The sequence below is a fragment of the Pseudophryne corroboree genome, unplaced genomic scaffold (genome assembly GCF_028390025.1).
Source record: "Pseudophryne corroboree isolate aPseCor3 unplaced genomic scaffold, aPseCor3.hap2 scaffold_707, whole genome shotgun sequence".
NCBI classification, from domain to species: Eukaryota; Metazoa; Chordata; class Amphibia; order Anura; family Myobatrachidae; genus Pseudophryne; species Pseudophryne corroboree.
Window position 1 is genome coordinate 125,054 of NW_026970290.1, and position 13,836 is coordinate 138,889.

Here is a 13,836-nt window from a genome sequence, read left to right on the forward strand (position 1 = left end):
AAGAGTGTTTAGTGCGGCCGCTCACCTTGTCAGCAATCGGCGTACAAGGTTACTTCCAGAAAATGTGGAGAAGATGATGATCATCAAAATTAATTATAATCAATTCCTCCGTGGAGACATTCACCAGCAATTGCCTCCAGAAAGTACACAGGGATCTGAGATGGTGGATTCCAGTGGGGACGAATTAATAATCTGTGAGGAGGGGGATGTACACAGTGAAAGGGGTGAGGAATCGGAGGATGATGAGGTGGACATCTTGCCTCTGTAGAGCCAGTTTGTGCAAGGAGAGATTGATTGATTCTTTTTTGGTGGGGGCCCAAACCAACCAGTCATTTCAGTCAGTCGTGTGGCAGACCCTGTCGCTGAAATGATGGGTTCGTCAATGTTTTTCTTTTCAATCTAAACCCCTGCAGTTTTCTGTAAGCATCTGCTTCGCAATGATGATCAACAAGTCACAAGGGAAAACACTCAGGGCTGGAGGCGTAGATCTTAGGACCAGCTGCTACAAGCATGGCAGAGGTGTCACTATCACTGGTGACACCCAGAGAGGCGGCGAGGGAGATTGTAATGCAGTGCGCGCAGATAAGCAGCGCAATGGTAAAAAGGAGGCATGGTCTCATAGGTAGGGGCGTGACCTGAATCACCATTTTGTTGCTGCGGGTATCCCGGGGGTTGGGGGCTGTACCCGGGGACTAGTGTGTGGGTGGTGCTGGCTCCTGCACAGTGACAGAAACTGGGTGTTGCACGTAATGTCACAGTAAAACACCCATATTCTGTCACTGAAGAAGAGCCGGCACTTTGGTGTCACCCCACTTGGCGGGTGACACTCGGGTGTGTGCCGCAACCCCGTTGTGATGCCACTGACCGATGGGAAGCTTTACGTGGCTTACCCATGTGTTAGTAGCCCCAAGCATCTTTTGTGTTAGTCCCTGAAGAAAAACTTCAAATATTGTTTACAATTTTGTAATCAATGGCCTAATTCAGTAAGGATTGCAAATTCTGCTAAGTAACAGAATTTGCAATCCTTTGGTTCGCATGCTGGGGCCACCCATCACAGGGCATGGCCACCCAGCATGCCGCCTCCCTTCTTGACCACGCTGAAATTGCAGTCTCAGTGCAGTTCAGCGTGATCATAAAAAATGGGTTAGCCTCCTGTTGGTGCAGACTGTACGTGTGCGCAGGAAGCCGCCACCATTTTTGTGATCGCAACGGCTGCATGTGATGTCATGCAGCCGCTCAGACCACGCCTCCTGTTTCTCCGTTGAAGCCCTGCCCCCGCACCGCTCCATCTCCGACTTTGAAATGGAGTGTTGCTGACCCCCCCCCCCCCCCCGCACCGATTGACAGTCACAGAAAATGCAGGCGCATGCGTATGCTCTTAGCAATTTTTGCAGTTGGATTGCTTATTGTGATTGCAATCCAACCTGAATCAGGCTCTATTACCTATCACAATGCACTGCAGGTAGTACAAAATGGGGTTAATATAGGAGAAAACCCCCCAGAGCTGTGCTCCTTAACTGTCCCTGGTGGCTAGTGGAGCGGCTGCCCAGTAATCAGTGTCCACGCCAGTGCGCACACGGCCCGCCCCCTACAGCCATGCTGGATCACGGTATAGTGTGGGCACAGAAGCCCCTTACCTCCCTTTCATCAGCGGCCTCGTGATCCCGGAGGGCGGTGTGTGTGTGACTGACCTTAGGAAGAAACCGGAGCCTCCGCTGCAGTGACCCAGCAACCAGGGCACGGGAGTATACTGCGCCGCTGGGAGTGATGGAGCTGCAGTAAAGATGTCTATTAGACCTAGCCTGCTGCAGCCCTTGTACATTCTTATAAAAAAAGTTCTTCTTTTCTTGTCAAAATTAATAGCTAAGTATAGGCTGCCTGAGGCAGCCCCCTGTTAAGTGTCCTGCTACTGAAGGCACCAACTACAAACTGAGCTCCCTGTTCATGGAAGCGAGGTTATAGAGCAGGGGGCGCTGAGCATCTTGGGAACAGTCAAAAGCTTTGAGCCTGTTGGTGCCTCAGATCAAGATCCTACTCTACACCACAATGTGAATCCTTGTGGAGTCCAGTGTACCCCACAGAAGAAATGAATGTGTCACACCCATTGGCAGCAACATTAGAATAGCTGCTGATGGGCACAATTGAGAAAGGAAGGGGGGAAAACATTTGAATCCAGCACATATATGTAATTTGAATATGTAATTTGTACCTTCCTACTTTAAAATGTAATGGATGAACCTCACCCTGTGAGAACTATCTTCATGATCAAGAGATCTCATATGCAAGATAAGTATGTGTTGGCAGAGGCGCTCACTGGGCAGAGATGCTGATCGCATCTCTGGCATGTGCCGGTGCACTGCGGCACCAGCACACACACACACACTTCAGACCTGATCTCCTGTTGTGTGAATATGCACAGCAGAGATCAGGTCTGAATACAGCTGTCAGTAAGGCAGGGATCTGCTGCTGCCAGTGAGGCAGGGATGTGCTGCTGTCAGTGAAGCAGTGATCTGCTGCTGCCAGTGAAGCAGTGATCTGCTGCTGCCAGTGAGGCAGGGATCTGCTGCTGCCAGTGAGGCAGGGATGTGCTGCTATAAGTGAGGCAGGTATGTGCTGCTGTCAATGAGGCAGGGATGTGCTGCTGTCAGTGAAGCAGGGATGTGCTGCTGTCAGCGAGGCAGTGATCTGCTGCCCACTATCTCCCTATCACCCCTGCCTGAGTCACACACTTTCCCTGTCACCCCTGCCCCAGTTACCCACTATCTCCCAGTCACCGCTGCCTCAGTTAACCACTATACCTGCGACCCCTGCCTCAGTCACCCACTATACCAGTCACCCCTGCTTTAGTCACCCACTATCTCTGTCACCCCTGCCTCAGTCAACCACTATCTCCATATCACCCCTACCTCAGTCACCCACTATCCCTGTCACCTCTGCCTCAGTCACCCACTGTCACCCTATCACCCCTGCCTCAGTCACCCACTATCCCTGTCACCCCTGCCTCAGTCTCCTACTGTCCCTGTCACCCCTGCCACAGTCATCCACTATATCCCTATCACCCCTGCCTTAGTCACTGACTATCTCCCAGTCACCCCGGCCTCAGTCACCCACTATCTCCCAGTCATACATGCTTCAGTCACCCACTATCTCCCAGTCATCCCTGCCTCAGTCACCTACTGACACCAGTGCAGACATTTCTGCTGCGGCCTCTCCACTCTCCAGCGTTAACGTACTGACGACTGAGGAAATCCGCTTCCCAGTTGAGGACTCCGGGAATGAACACTGCCGATATTGCTGGCAGATGACGTTCTACCCAACTGAGGATTTTTGATACTTCCAGCTTTGCCATGCAATTTCGAGTGCCGCCTTGATGATTTGTGTACACTACCGTGGTGTCGTTGTCCGATTGTACTTGAACAGGCCTGTTCTGTACTAGAGGCAGGGCCAGTGTCAATGAATTGAACACTGCCCGCAATTCCAGAATGTTTATCGGGAGGAGAGATTCCTCCCTGGTCCACCGATGGTGAAGGGTCGTCATCACGGCCATGACCTTGGTGAATTTCCGAGGTGCCGTGGCCAAACCAGAAGGCAGGACCTGAGATCCAAAAACTAACCAGGCACAACACTGCTTAGCTTCCAACATCAGATGAGATTGGACATATCCAGTGTGATGCGGCTGTAGATGATTTTTGCTGTTTCTAACTTCTACTTCTAACTACTGGTACATCAATGAATAAGTTTCAAAATATAATGCATCAAGAGAACGGTGTTGGTAGTATAAAACTACCTACAGCACCTGGTATTCCCAGGTGGTCTCACATCCAAGAACAAACCAGGCCCAAAATCAGGTGATATTGGGCATATACAGTGTGGTGTGGCTGTAGATGAGCTTAGTGGTTTCTGTTAGAGTTCTTCTACTTCTAACTACTCGTACATAAATGAGTAAGCAGCCGATTTATTAAACCTGGTGAAATGATAATTTGCATGGTGATAAAGTACCAGCCAATCAGCTCCTAATTGCCATGTCACAGGCTGGGTTTGAAAAATGACAGTTAGGAGCTGACTGGCTGGTACTTTATCACCTTGCACTTTATCAGTTCACCAGGCTTAATAGATCTGCCCCAATGTTTCAAAATGGAATGCATCAAGAGAACGGTGTTAGTATTGTAAAAATACACACAGCTCCTGGTATTTCCTTGTGGTCTCCCATCCAAGTACTAAAACCAGGACCAACACTGCTCAGCTTCCATGATCAGGAGAGATTGGGCAAATCCAGTGTGCTGTGGCTGTAGATGAGCTGGTGGTTTCTGTTACAGCTCTTCTACTTCTAACTTCTGGTACATAAAAGAATACATGTAAAAATTAAATGTACCAAGAAAATGGTGTTGCTAGTTTAAAAACACCTAAAGAATCTGATACTACCAAGCAGTCTCCCATCCATGTATTAACAAAGTCCAATACTGCTTTGCTTCAAAAATCAAATGAGATTGGGCATATCCAGTGTGGTGTGGCTTTAGAAAAGCTTTGTGGTTTCTGTTAGAGCTCTTCTACTTCTAACTACTGGTACATTAATGAATATGTATAAGGTTGTAGTTTATCCAATATGCCTTTACTACCTTACCTTTCAACCCCCCCTCCCTCCCCTCTTCTCCTTATAGCTTCCTTAGTTCTCTCCTCCTCGTGTGTGCGTTATTTGTTTTCTCATACGTCCTAGAGGATGCTGGGGTCACATTAAGAACCATGGGGTATAGACGGGATCCGCAGGAGACATGGGCACTTTAAGACTTTCAAAGGGTGTGAACTGTCTCCTCCCTCTATGCCCCTCCTCCAGACTCCAGTTTTAGTATTGTGCGCAGTGATACTGGATGCACTACAGGGGAGCTCTACTGAGTTTCTCTGAAAAGACTTGTTAGTTTTTTTTATTTTCAGGGAGGCTGCTGGCAACAGTCTCCCTGCTTCGTGGGACTTAGGGGAGAGAAGTATGACCAACTTCTAGTGAGTTCAATGGCTCTGCTTCAGGCTGACAGGACACCATTAGCTCCTGAGGGTGCTGATCGCTGGGTACGCCTAGATGCACACTCCCGCAGCCTGCCGTCACCCCCTTACAGAGCCAGAAGACAGGTGAGTAGCAGAAGAACAGAAGACTTCTTCTTCAGTGACGGCATTCTGAGGTACCGAGCAGCGAGCGGAACGCTGCGCGCCATGCTTACACACAAACACAGGCACTGCAGGGTGCAGGGCACGGGGGGGGGGGGGGGGCACCCTGGGCAGCATAAATTCCTCACAAAAGGCTGGAAAAAGTGGACATTAGTGCCTGGGCACTGTCCTTACCCCACTAGCGTAATTAATTATTTCTGAGCGGGACAGATACGCGCCATTACAGCGGCGGGGCTTCTTCCTCACCTCACCAGAACATCTTTAGAGCATTACAAGTCTATCACTATAGAGTTTATTATTTCCCAGACTGTGTACTTTTGGCGCTGGATTGTGAGCTGAAAAATCCTCTGTGTCCCTCTGACAGATTTACTGACGGTCTGTCCCCCATAAGCCGGTGTGTCTGTGGGTACTTGGTATATGTGTGTCAACATGTCGGTGGCTGAATGTTTTTCCCAAGAGGAAACTATATTAGGAATGCAGACATATGATGGTGGCCCTGTTGGCACCACCAATAACTGACTGGGTAAATGTTTCAGTAATATCAGAGTAAGGTTGGATAAATCTGTGTCCCAGACACAGACGTAGAGAATAGATGTGATATTCATGGCTATGTTTCTTTTCCCTCAGGCCCCGCTGGGTCGCAAAAATGTTATTTTGCCCAGTTACTACACACTGATACTGACACGGATACTGATACTTATGTCGACCATAATGTTTCCTGATTAGATCCAATATTGGCAAGGAGCATTCAGTACATGATTGTGGATATTAAGGACATATTAAAATCACTGAAGACCCTGCTGTTCCTGACAAAGGGGTCTATATGTATGTATATATAGATATATAATGAAAGCTGATGTAACGTTCCTCCATCTCTGTTTGAGAAAGTCTGGGCCAGCTCGACAAGATGGTTTCAAATCCCCAAAAGGATTCTGGTTGTTTATTCATTTCCCGCCGCGGACAGAATAAAGTGGGAGTCGCCCCCTGTTCTGCACGGGGCCCTGTCACAAATCCAGCGAATTGTATGCAGGAAGCTACATTATTTCTAGTTATGTAACCACGGGTACATTACTTAGACCTGCCATTACATGTGCATGGGTGAGTAGTAGTATTCAAGAATTGGTCGAATACCTTGTCATCCGATATAGATACCCTGGAGAGATGGGATACTCCTTACGTTGTATCATATCAAGGACACTGCAGCATACTTACGTGAGTCTGCAAGGGATATAGGACTCTTGAGTTCACGGGCCAATTTCATGGCAGTGTCGGATAGGAGGGCATTGTGGATTCACCAAGAGAATGCTGATGCTGACTCCAAGAAGAAAGGGAGTCTCTTCCCTATGAAGGTGAAGCCTTGTTTGGTGACTGCCTAGTTAATTTGATCTCGGCAGCTCCCGCAGGTAAGTCAACCTTCTTGCCCTATGTTCCCTCCCAACGGATGAAGACGCATCATTATCTGATGCAGTCATTTCGGCCCAATAGATATGCAAGAAGTTAAGATTCCCCTTTCTTTGCAGGTAGAGGAAGGAGAAGAGAGAAGAGGTCTGCATCCTCTTCAAGATCGCAGGAGCAGAGATCATCCTCTGCTTCTGCCAAATCCACTGCATGACGCTGGGGCTCTCTTGCAGGAGCCCGCACCAGTGGGGGCACGTCTAAAACTCTTCAGTCAGTTCTGGATTCATTCGGACATGGACTCGTGTGTTTTACAAATAGTGTCCCAAGGGTACAAACTGGGGTTTCAAGATGTTCCCCCTCACCGATTGTTCAAACATTAAGTTACTGTGCTATTCCTGGGTTATATAGCGCTGGGGTATGTGCTGGCATACTCTCTCTCTGTCTCTCCAAAGGGCCTTGTGGGGGAAATGTCTTCAGTAAAAGTATTCCCTGTGTGTGTGGTGTGTCGGTACGCGTGTGTCGACATGTCTGAGGAAGAAGGCTATATTAGAGAGGAGCGGGAGCAAATGAACGTGGTGTCTCCGCCGACACCTGATTGGATGGATATGTGGAATGTTTTAAATGCTAGTGTAAACTCATTGCACAAAAGATTAGACAAGGCAGAAGCTTTGGGACAGTCAGGGTCTCAACCAATGCCTAATCCTATGTCGCAGGGACTGTCAGGGTCTCATAAGCGCCCACTATCCAGATTGTTGACACAGATACCGACACGGATTCTGACTCCAGTGTCGATTACGATGATGCAAAGTTACAGCCAAAATTGGCAAAATACATTTGATATATGATTATGGCAATAAAAGATGTTTTGCACATCACAGAGGAGCCCCCTGTCCCTGACAAGAGGGTACATATGTACAAGGGAAAGAAGCCTGAGGTAACCTTTCCCCCCTCACACGAGCTGAACGAGTTATGTGAAAAAGCTTGGGAATCTCCTGCAGATTTCCAAAAGGATTCCCCTTTCCCATCAACGGATAGGTTACGATGGGAATCCTCCCCTTGGGTGGACAAAGCATTAACACGCTTATCCAAGAAGGTAGCCCTCCCGTCCCAGGATACGGCTACCCTCAAAGAGTCTGCTGACCGCAAACAGGAGATTACCCTGAAGTCCATTTATACACATTCAGGTACCTTACTCAGACCGGCAATTGCGTCGGCCTTGGTGTGTAGTGCTGTAGCGGCATGGACGGATACCCTAGATAAGGCTACTATTTTATTGCCCCTGGGGCATATAAGAGATGCTGTCCTATATATGTGTGTATGCAAACTACAGGTGGTGCTGCAGGGCTCACACCCTTTTACTTGTCTTGTAGAGCAACTCTGGAGCTGTTACTGGGTCCAGCTGCTGCAAGAAATCAGCTTGAATGCTTCAGGGGCTTGGGCATGGCCAACATGAGCCCCACACTGATGGGGGTGTATAAAGCGATCTAGGGGTCATCCAAGCGCAACCCCACAAAGGCCGCCATGCCCTGCGTGACCATTTTCTCTTTTCATATGCAGACGAGGGTTGCAGCCAACTATGCCCATTGCTTGGATGACATCACTGTATGCAAATCCGTCTGCTGCAGACCTTTCCCCAGGAATGCTTGTACTAGTTGTTGCATATGGTTTGATGTTTGAGGGTGCTTCAGTATTAGGCAGCCTTCCGCCCTCTCATGTTCATCTGAAAATATGTGGTCTCCCTGCAGTTCCCTTGTGCTTCCTCAGTTGAATCTCCTTAACTTGACGGGTGTGTGCCCGAGCAGCCGCCCTCCACAGCCCTATCCCAGCACATGCTTTTCTTGCGTATGAGATCTCTTGATCATGAAGATAGTTCTCACAGGGTGAGGTTCATCCATTACATTTTAAAGTAGGAAGGTACAAATTACATATTCAAATTACATATATGTGCTGGATTCAAATGTTTTCCCCCCTTCCTTTCTCAATTGTGCCCATCAGCAGCTATTCTAATGTTGCTGCCAATGGGTGTGACACATTCATTTCTTCTGTGGGGTACACTGGACTCCACAAGGATTCACATTGGGGTGTAGAGTAGGATCTTGATCTGAGGCACCAACAGGCTCAAAGCTTTTGACTGTTCCCAAGATGCTCAGCGCCCCCTCCTCTATAACCTCGCTTCCATGAACAGGGAGCTCAGTTTGTAGTTGGTGCCTTCAGTAGCAGGCCACTTAAGAGGGGGCTGCCTCAGGCAGCCTATTCTTAGCTATTAATTTTGACAAGAAAAGAAGAACTTTTTTTTATAAGAATCTACAAGGGCTGCAGCAGGCTAGGTCTAATAGACATCTTTACTGCAGCTCCATCACTCCCAGCGGCGCAGTATACTCCCGCGCCCTGGTTGCTGGGTCACTGCAGCGGAGGCTCCGGTTTCTTCCTAAGGTCAGTCACACACACACCGCCCTCCGGGATCACGAGGCCGCTGATGAAAGGGAGGTAAGGGACTTCTGTGCCCACACTATACCGTGATCCAGCGTGGCTGTAGGGGGCGGGCCATGTGCGCACTGGCGTGGACACTGATTACTGGGCAGCCGCTCCACTAGCCACCAGGGACAGTTAAGGAGCACAGCTCTGGGGGGTTTTCTCTTATATTAACCCCATTTTGTACTACCCGCAGTGCATTGTGATAGGTAATAGAGCCTGATTCAGGTTGGATTGCAATCGCAATAAGCAGTCCAACTGCAAAAATTGCTAAGAGCATACGCATGCGCCTGCATTTTCTGCGGCACCCCGCAGTTAATGCGATCACCTCTGACTGTCAATCGGTGCTGGGGGGGGGGGGTCAGCAACACTCCATTTCCAAGTCGGAGATGGAGCGGTGCGTGGGCAGGGCTTCAAAATGGGGTCGGCAACGGAGAAACAGGAGGCGTGGTCAGAGCGGTTGCATGACATCACATGCAGCAGCTGCGATCACAAAAATGGTGGCGGCTTCCTGCGCACACATACAGTCTGCACCAACAGGAGGCTAACCCATTTTTTATGATCACGCTGAACTGCACTGCGACTGCAATTTCAGCGTGGTCAAGAAGGGAGGCGGCATGCTGGGTGGCCCCAGCATGCGAACCAAAGGATTGCAAATTCTGTTACTTAGCAGAATTTGCAATCCTTACTGAATTAGGCCCATTGATTACAAAATTTATTTGTAAATATTTGAAGTTTTTCTTCAGGGACTAACACAAAAGATGCTTGGGGCTACTAACACATGGGTAAGCCACGTAAAGCTTCCCATGGGTCAGTGGCATCACAACGGGGTTGCGGCCCACACCCGAGTGTCACCCGCCAAGGGGGGTGACACCAAAGTGCCGGCTCCTCTTCAGTGACAGAATATGGGTGTTTCACTGTGACATTACGTGCAACACCCAGTTTCTGTCACTGTGCAGGAGCCAGCACCACTCACACACTAGTCCCCGGGTGCAGCACTCAACCCCCGGGATACCCGGAGCAACAAAATGGAGATTCAGGCCAACAGGCCACACCCCTACCTATGAGACCATTCCTCCATTTTACCATTGCGCTGCTTATCTGCGCGCACTGCATTACAATCTCCCTCGCTGCCTTTCTGGGTGTCACCAATGATAGTGACACCTTTGCCATGCTTGTAGCAGCTGGTCCTAAGATCTACGCCTCCAGCCCTGAGTGTTTGCCCTTGTGACTTGTTGATCATCATAGCGAAGCAGATTCTTACAAAAAACTGCAGGGGCTTAGATTGAAAAGAAAAACATTGACGAACCCATCATTTCAGCAACAGGGTCTGCCACACGGCTGACTGAAATGACTGGTTGGTTTGGACCCCCACCAAAAAAGAAGCAATCAATCTCTCCTTGCACAAACTGGCTCTACAGAGGCAAGATGTTCACCTCATCATCCTCCGATTCCTCACCCCTTTCACTGTGTACATCGCCCTCCTCACAGATTATTAATTCGTCCCCACTGGAATCCACCATCTCAGATCCCTGTGTACTTTCTGGAGGCAATTGCTGGTGAATGTCTCCACGGAGGAATTGATTATAATTCATTTTGATGATCATCATCTTCTCCACATTTTCTGGAAGTAACCTCGTACGCCGATTGCTGACAAGGTGAGCGGCTGCACTAAACACTCTTTTGGAGTACACACTGGAGGGAGGGCAACTTAGGTAGAATAAAGCCAGTTTGTGCAAGGGCCTCCAAATTGCCTCTTTTTCCTGCCAGTATACATACGGACTGTCTGACGTGCCTACCTGGATGCGGTCACTCATATAATCCTCCACCATTCTTTCAAAGGTGACAGAATCATATGCAGTGACAGTAGACGACATGTCAGTAATCGTTGCCAGGTCCTTCAGTCCGGACCAGATGTCAGCACTCACTCCAGACTGCCCTGCATCACCGCCAGCGGGTGGGCTCGGAATTCTTAGCCTTTTCCTCGCACCCCCAGTTGCGGGAGAATGTGAAGGAGGAGCTGTTGACGGGTCACGTTCCGCTTGACTTGACAATTTTCTCACCAGCAGGTCTTTGAACCTCTGCAGACTTGTGTCTGCAGGAAAGAGAGATACAATGTAGGTTTTAAATCTAGGATCGAGCACGGTGGCCAAAATTTATTGCTCTGATTTCAACAGATTGAATCCTGGTTAAGCGAATTAAGGGCTCCATCCACAAGTCCCACATGCCTAGCGGAATCGCTCTGTTTTAGCTCCTCCTTCAATGTCTCCAGCTTCTTCTGCAAAAGCCTGATGAGGGGAATGACCTGACTCAGGCTGGCAGTGTCTGAACTGACTTCACGTGTGGCAAGTTCAAAGGATTGCAGAACCTTGCACAACGTTGAAATCATTCTCCACTGCGCTTGAGTCAGGTGCATTCCCCCTCCTTTGCCTATATCGTGGGTAGATGTATAGGCTTGAATGGCCTTTTGCTGCTCCTCCATCCTCTGAAGCATATAGAGGGTTGAATTCCACCTCGTTACCACCTCTTGCTTCAGAGGATGGCAGGGCAGGTTCAGGAATGTTTGGTGGTGCTCCAGTCTTCGGCACGCGGTGGCTGAATGCAGAAAGTGGCCCGCAATTCTTCGGGCCACTGACAGCATCTCTTGCACGCCCCTGTCGTTTTTTTAAATAATTCTGCACCACCAAATTCAATGTATGTGCAAAACATGGGACGTGCTGGAATTTGCCCAGATGTAATGCACGCACAATATTGGTGGCGTTGTCCGATGTCACAAATCCCCAGGAGAGTCAAATTGGGGTAAGCCATTCTGCGATGATGTTCCTCAGTTTCCGTAAGAGGTTGTCAGCTGTGTGCCTCTTATGGAAAGCGGTGATACAAAGCGTAGCCTGCCTAGGAACGAGTTGGCATTTGCGAGATGCTGCTACTGGTGCCGCCGCTGCTGTTCTTGCTGCGGGAGGCAATACATCTACCCAGTGGGCTGTCACAGTCATATAGTCCTGAGTCTGCCCTGCTCCACTTAACCACGGACATGTGGACTAGTGGACATTGGGTACAACTGCATTTTTTAGGACACTGGTGACTCTTTTTCTGAGGTCTGTGTACATTTTCGGTATCGCCTGCCTAGAGAAATGGAACCTAGATGGCATTTGGTACCGGGGACACAGTACCTCAATCAAGTCTCTAGTTGCCTCTGAATTAACGATGGATACCGGAACCACGTTTCTCACCACCCAGGCTGACAAGACCTGAGTTATCCGCTTTGCAGCAGGATGACTGCTGTGATATTTCATCTTCCTCGCAAAGGACTGTTGGACAGTCAATTGCCTACTGGAAGTAGTACAAGTGGTCTTCCGACTTCCCCTCTGGGATGACGATCGACTCCCAGCAGCAACAACAGCAGCGCCAGCAGCAGTAGGCGTTACACTCAAGGATGCATCGGAGGAATCCCAGGCAGGAGAGGACTCGTCAGACTTGCCAGTGACATGGCCTGCAGGACTATTGGCTCTCCTGTCTAAGGAGGAAATTGACACTGAGGGAGTTGGTGGTGTGGTTTGCAGGAGATTGGTTACAAGAGGAAGGGATTTAGTGGTCAGTGGACTGCTTCCGCTGTCATCCAAAGTTTTTGAACTTGTCACTGACTTATGATTAATGCGCTGCAGGTGACGTATAAGGGAGGATGTTCTGAGGTGGTTAACGTCCTTACCCCTACTTATTACAGCTTGACAAAGGCAACACACGGCTTGACACCTGTTGTCCGCATTTGTGTACAGGATGCATACCTTCATGTCCAAATTTATCCATCTCATCAGTCGTACCTCAGATTTGCGGTACAGGACTGTCATTGCCAATTTCAGACGTTGCTGTTTGGTCTCTCCACGGCCCAGAGAATTTTCACCAAGGTAATGGTGGAAATGATGGTTTTCCTGCGCAAGCAAGGTGTCACAATTATCCCGTACTTGAGCGATCTCATAAAAGCGAGATCAAGAGAGCAGTTGCTGAACAGCGTATCACTTTCACTGAAAGTGTTACAGCAACACGGCTGTATTTTCAATATCCCAAAGTCGCAGTTGGTTCCTACGACTCGTCTGTCTTTCTTGGGCATGATTCTGGACACAGACCAGAAGAGGGTTTATCTCCCGATAGAAAAGGCCCAGGAACTCATGACTCTGGTCAGGAACCTATTGAAACCAAAACTTGTGTCAGTGCATCACTGCACTCGAGTCCTGGGAAAGATGGTGGCATCATACAAAGCCATTCCATTCGGCAGGTTCCATGCGAATACTTTCCAATGGGACCTACTGGACAAGTGGTCTGGGTCACATTTACAGATGCATTGGTTGATCACCCTGTCCCCCAGGGTCAGGGTATCACTCCTGTGGTGGCTGCAGAGTGCTCACCTCCTCGAGTGACGCAGATTCGGCATTCAGTACTGGATCCTGGTGACCACAGATGCAAGCCTCCAAGGTTGGGGAGCAGTCACACAGGGAAGAAATTTCCAAGGGCTTTGGTCAAGTCAAGAGACTTGTCTTCACATCAACATCCTGAAACTAGGGGCCATATACAATGCCCTACGTCAAGCGGAGACCTTACTTTGCGACCAACCGGTTCTGATCCAGTCAGACAACGTCACCGCAGTGGCTCATGTAAACCGTCAAGGCGGCACAAGGAGCAGAGTGGCGATGGCACAAGCTACCTTTGCATTTTTCTCCCAAACGAAGGACACTAGAATGAAAATTTTAAAGCCTCCTGTTAGTGCTTCATCTACACGGTATAGCCCTGAATTTTCCAATGCGTAGCTCTTTGCAA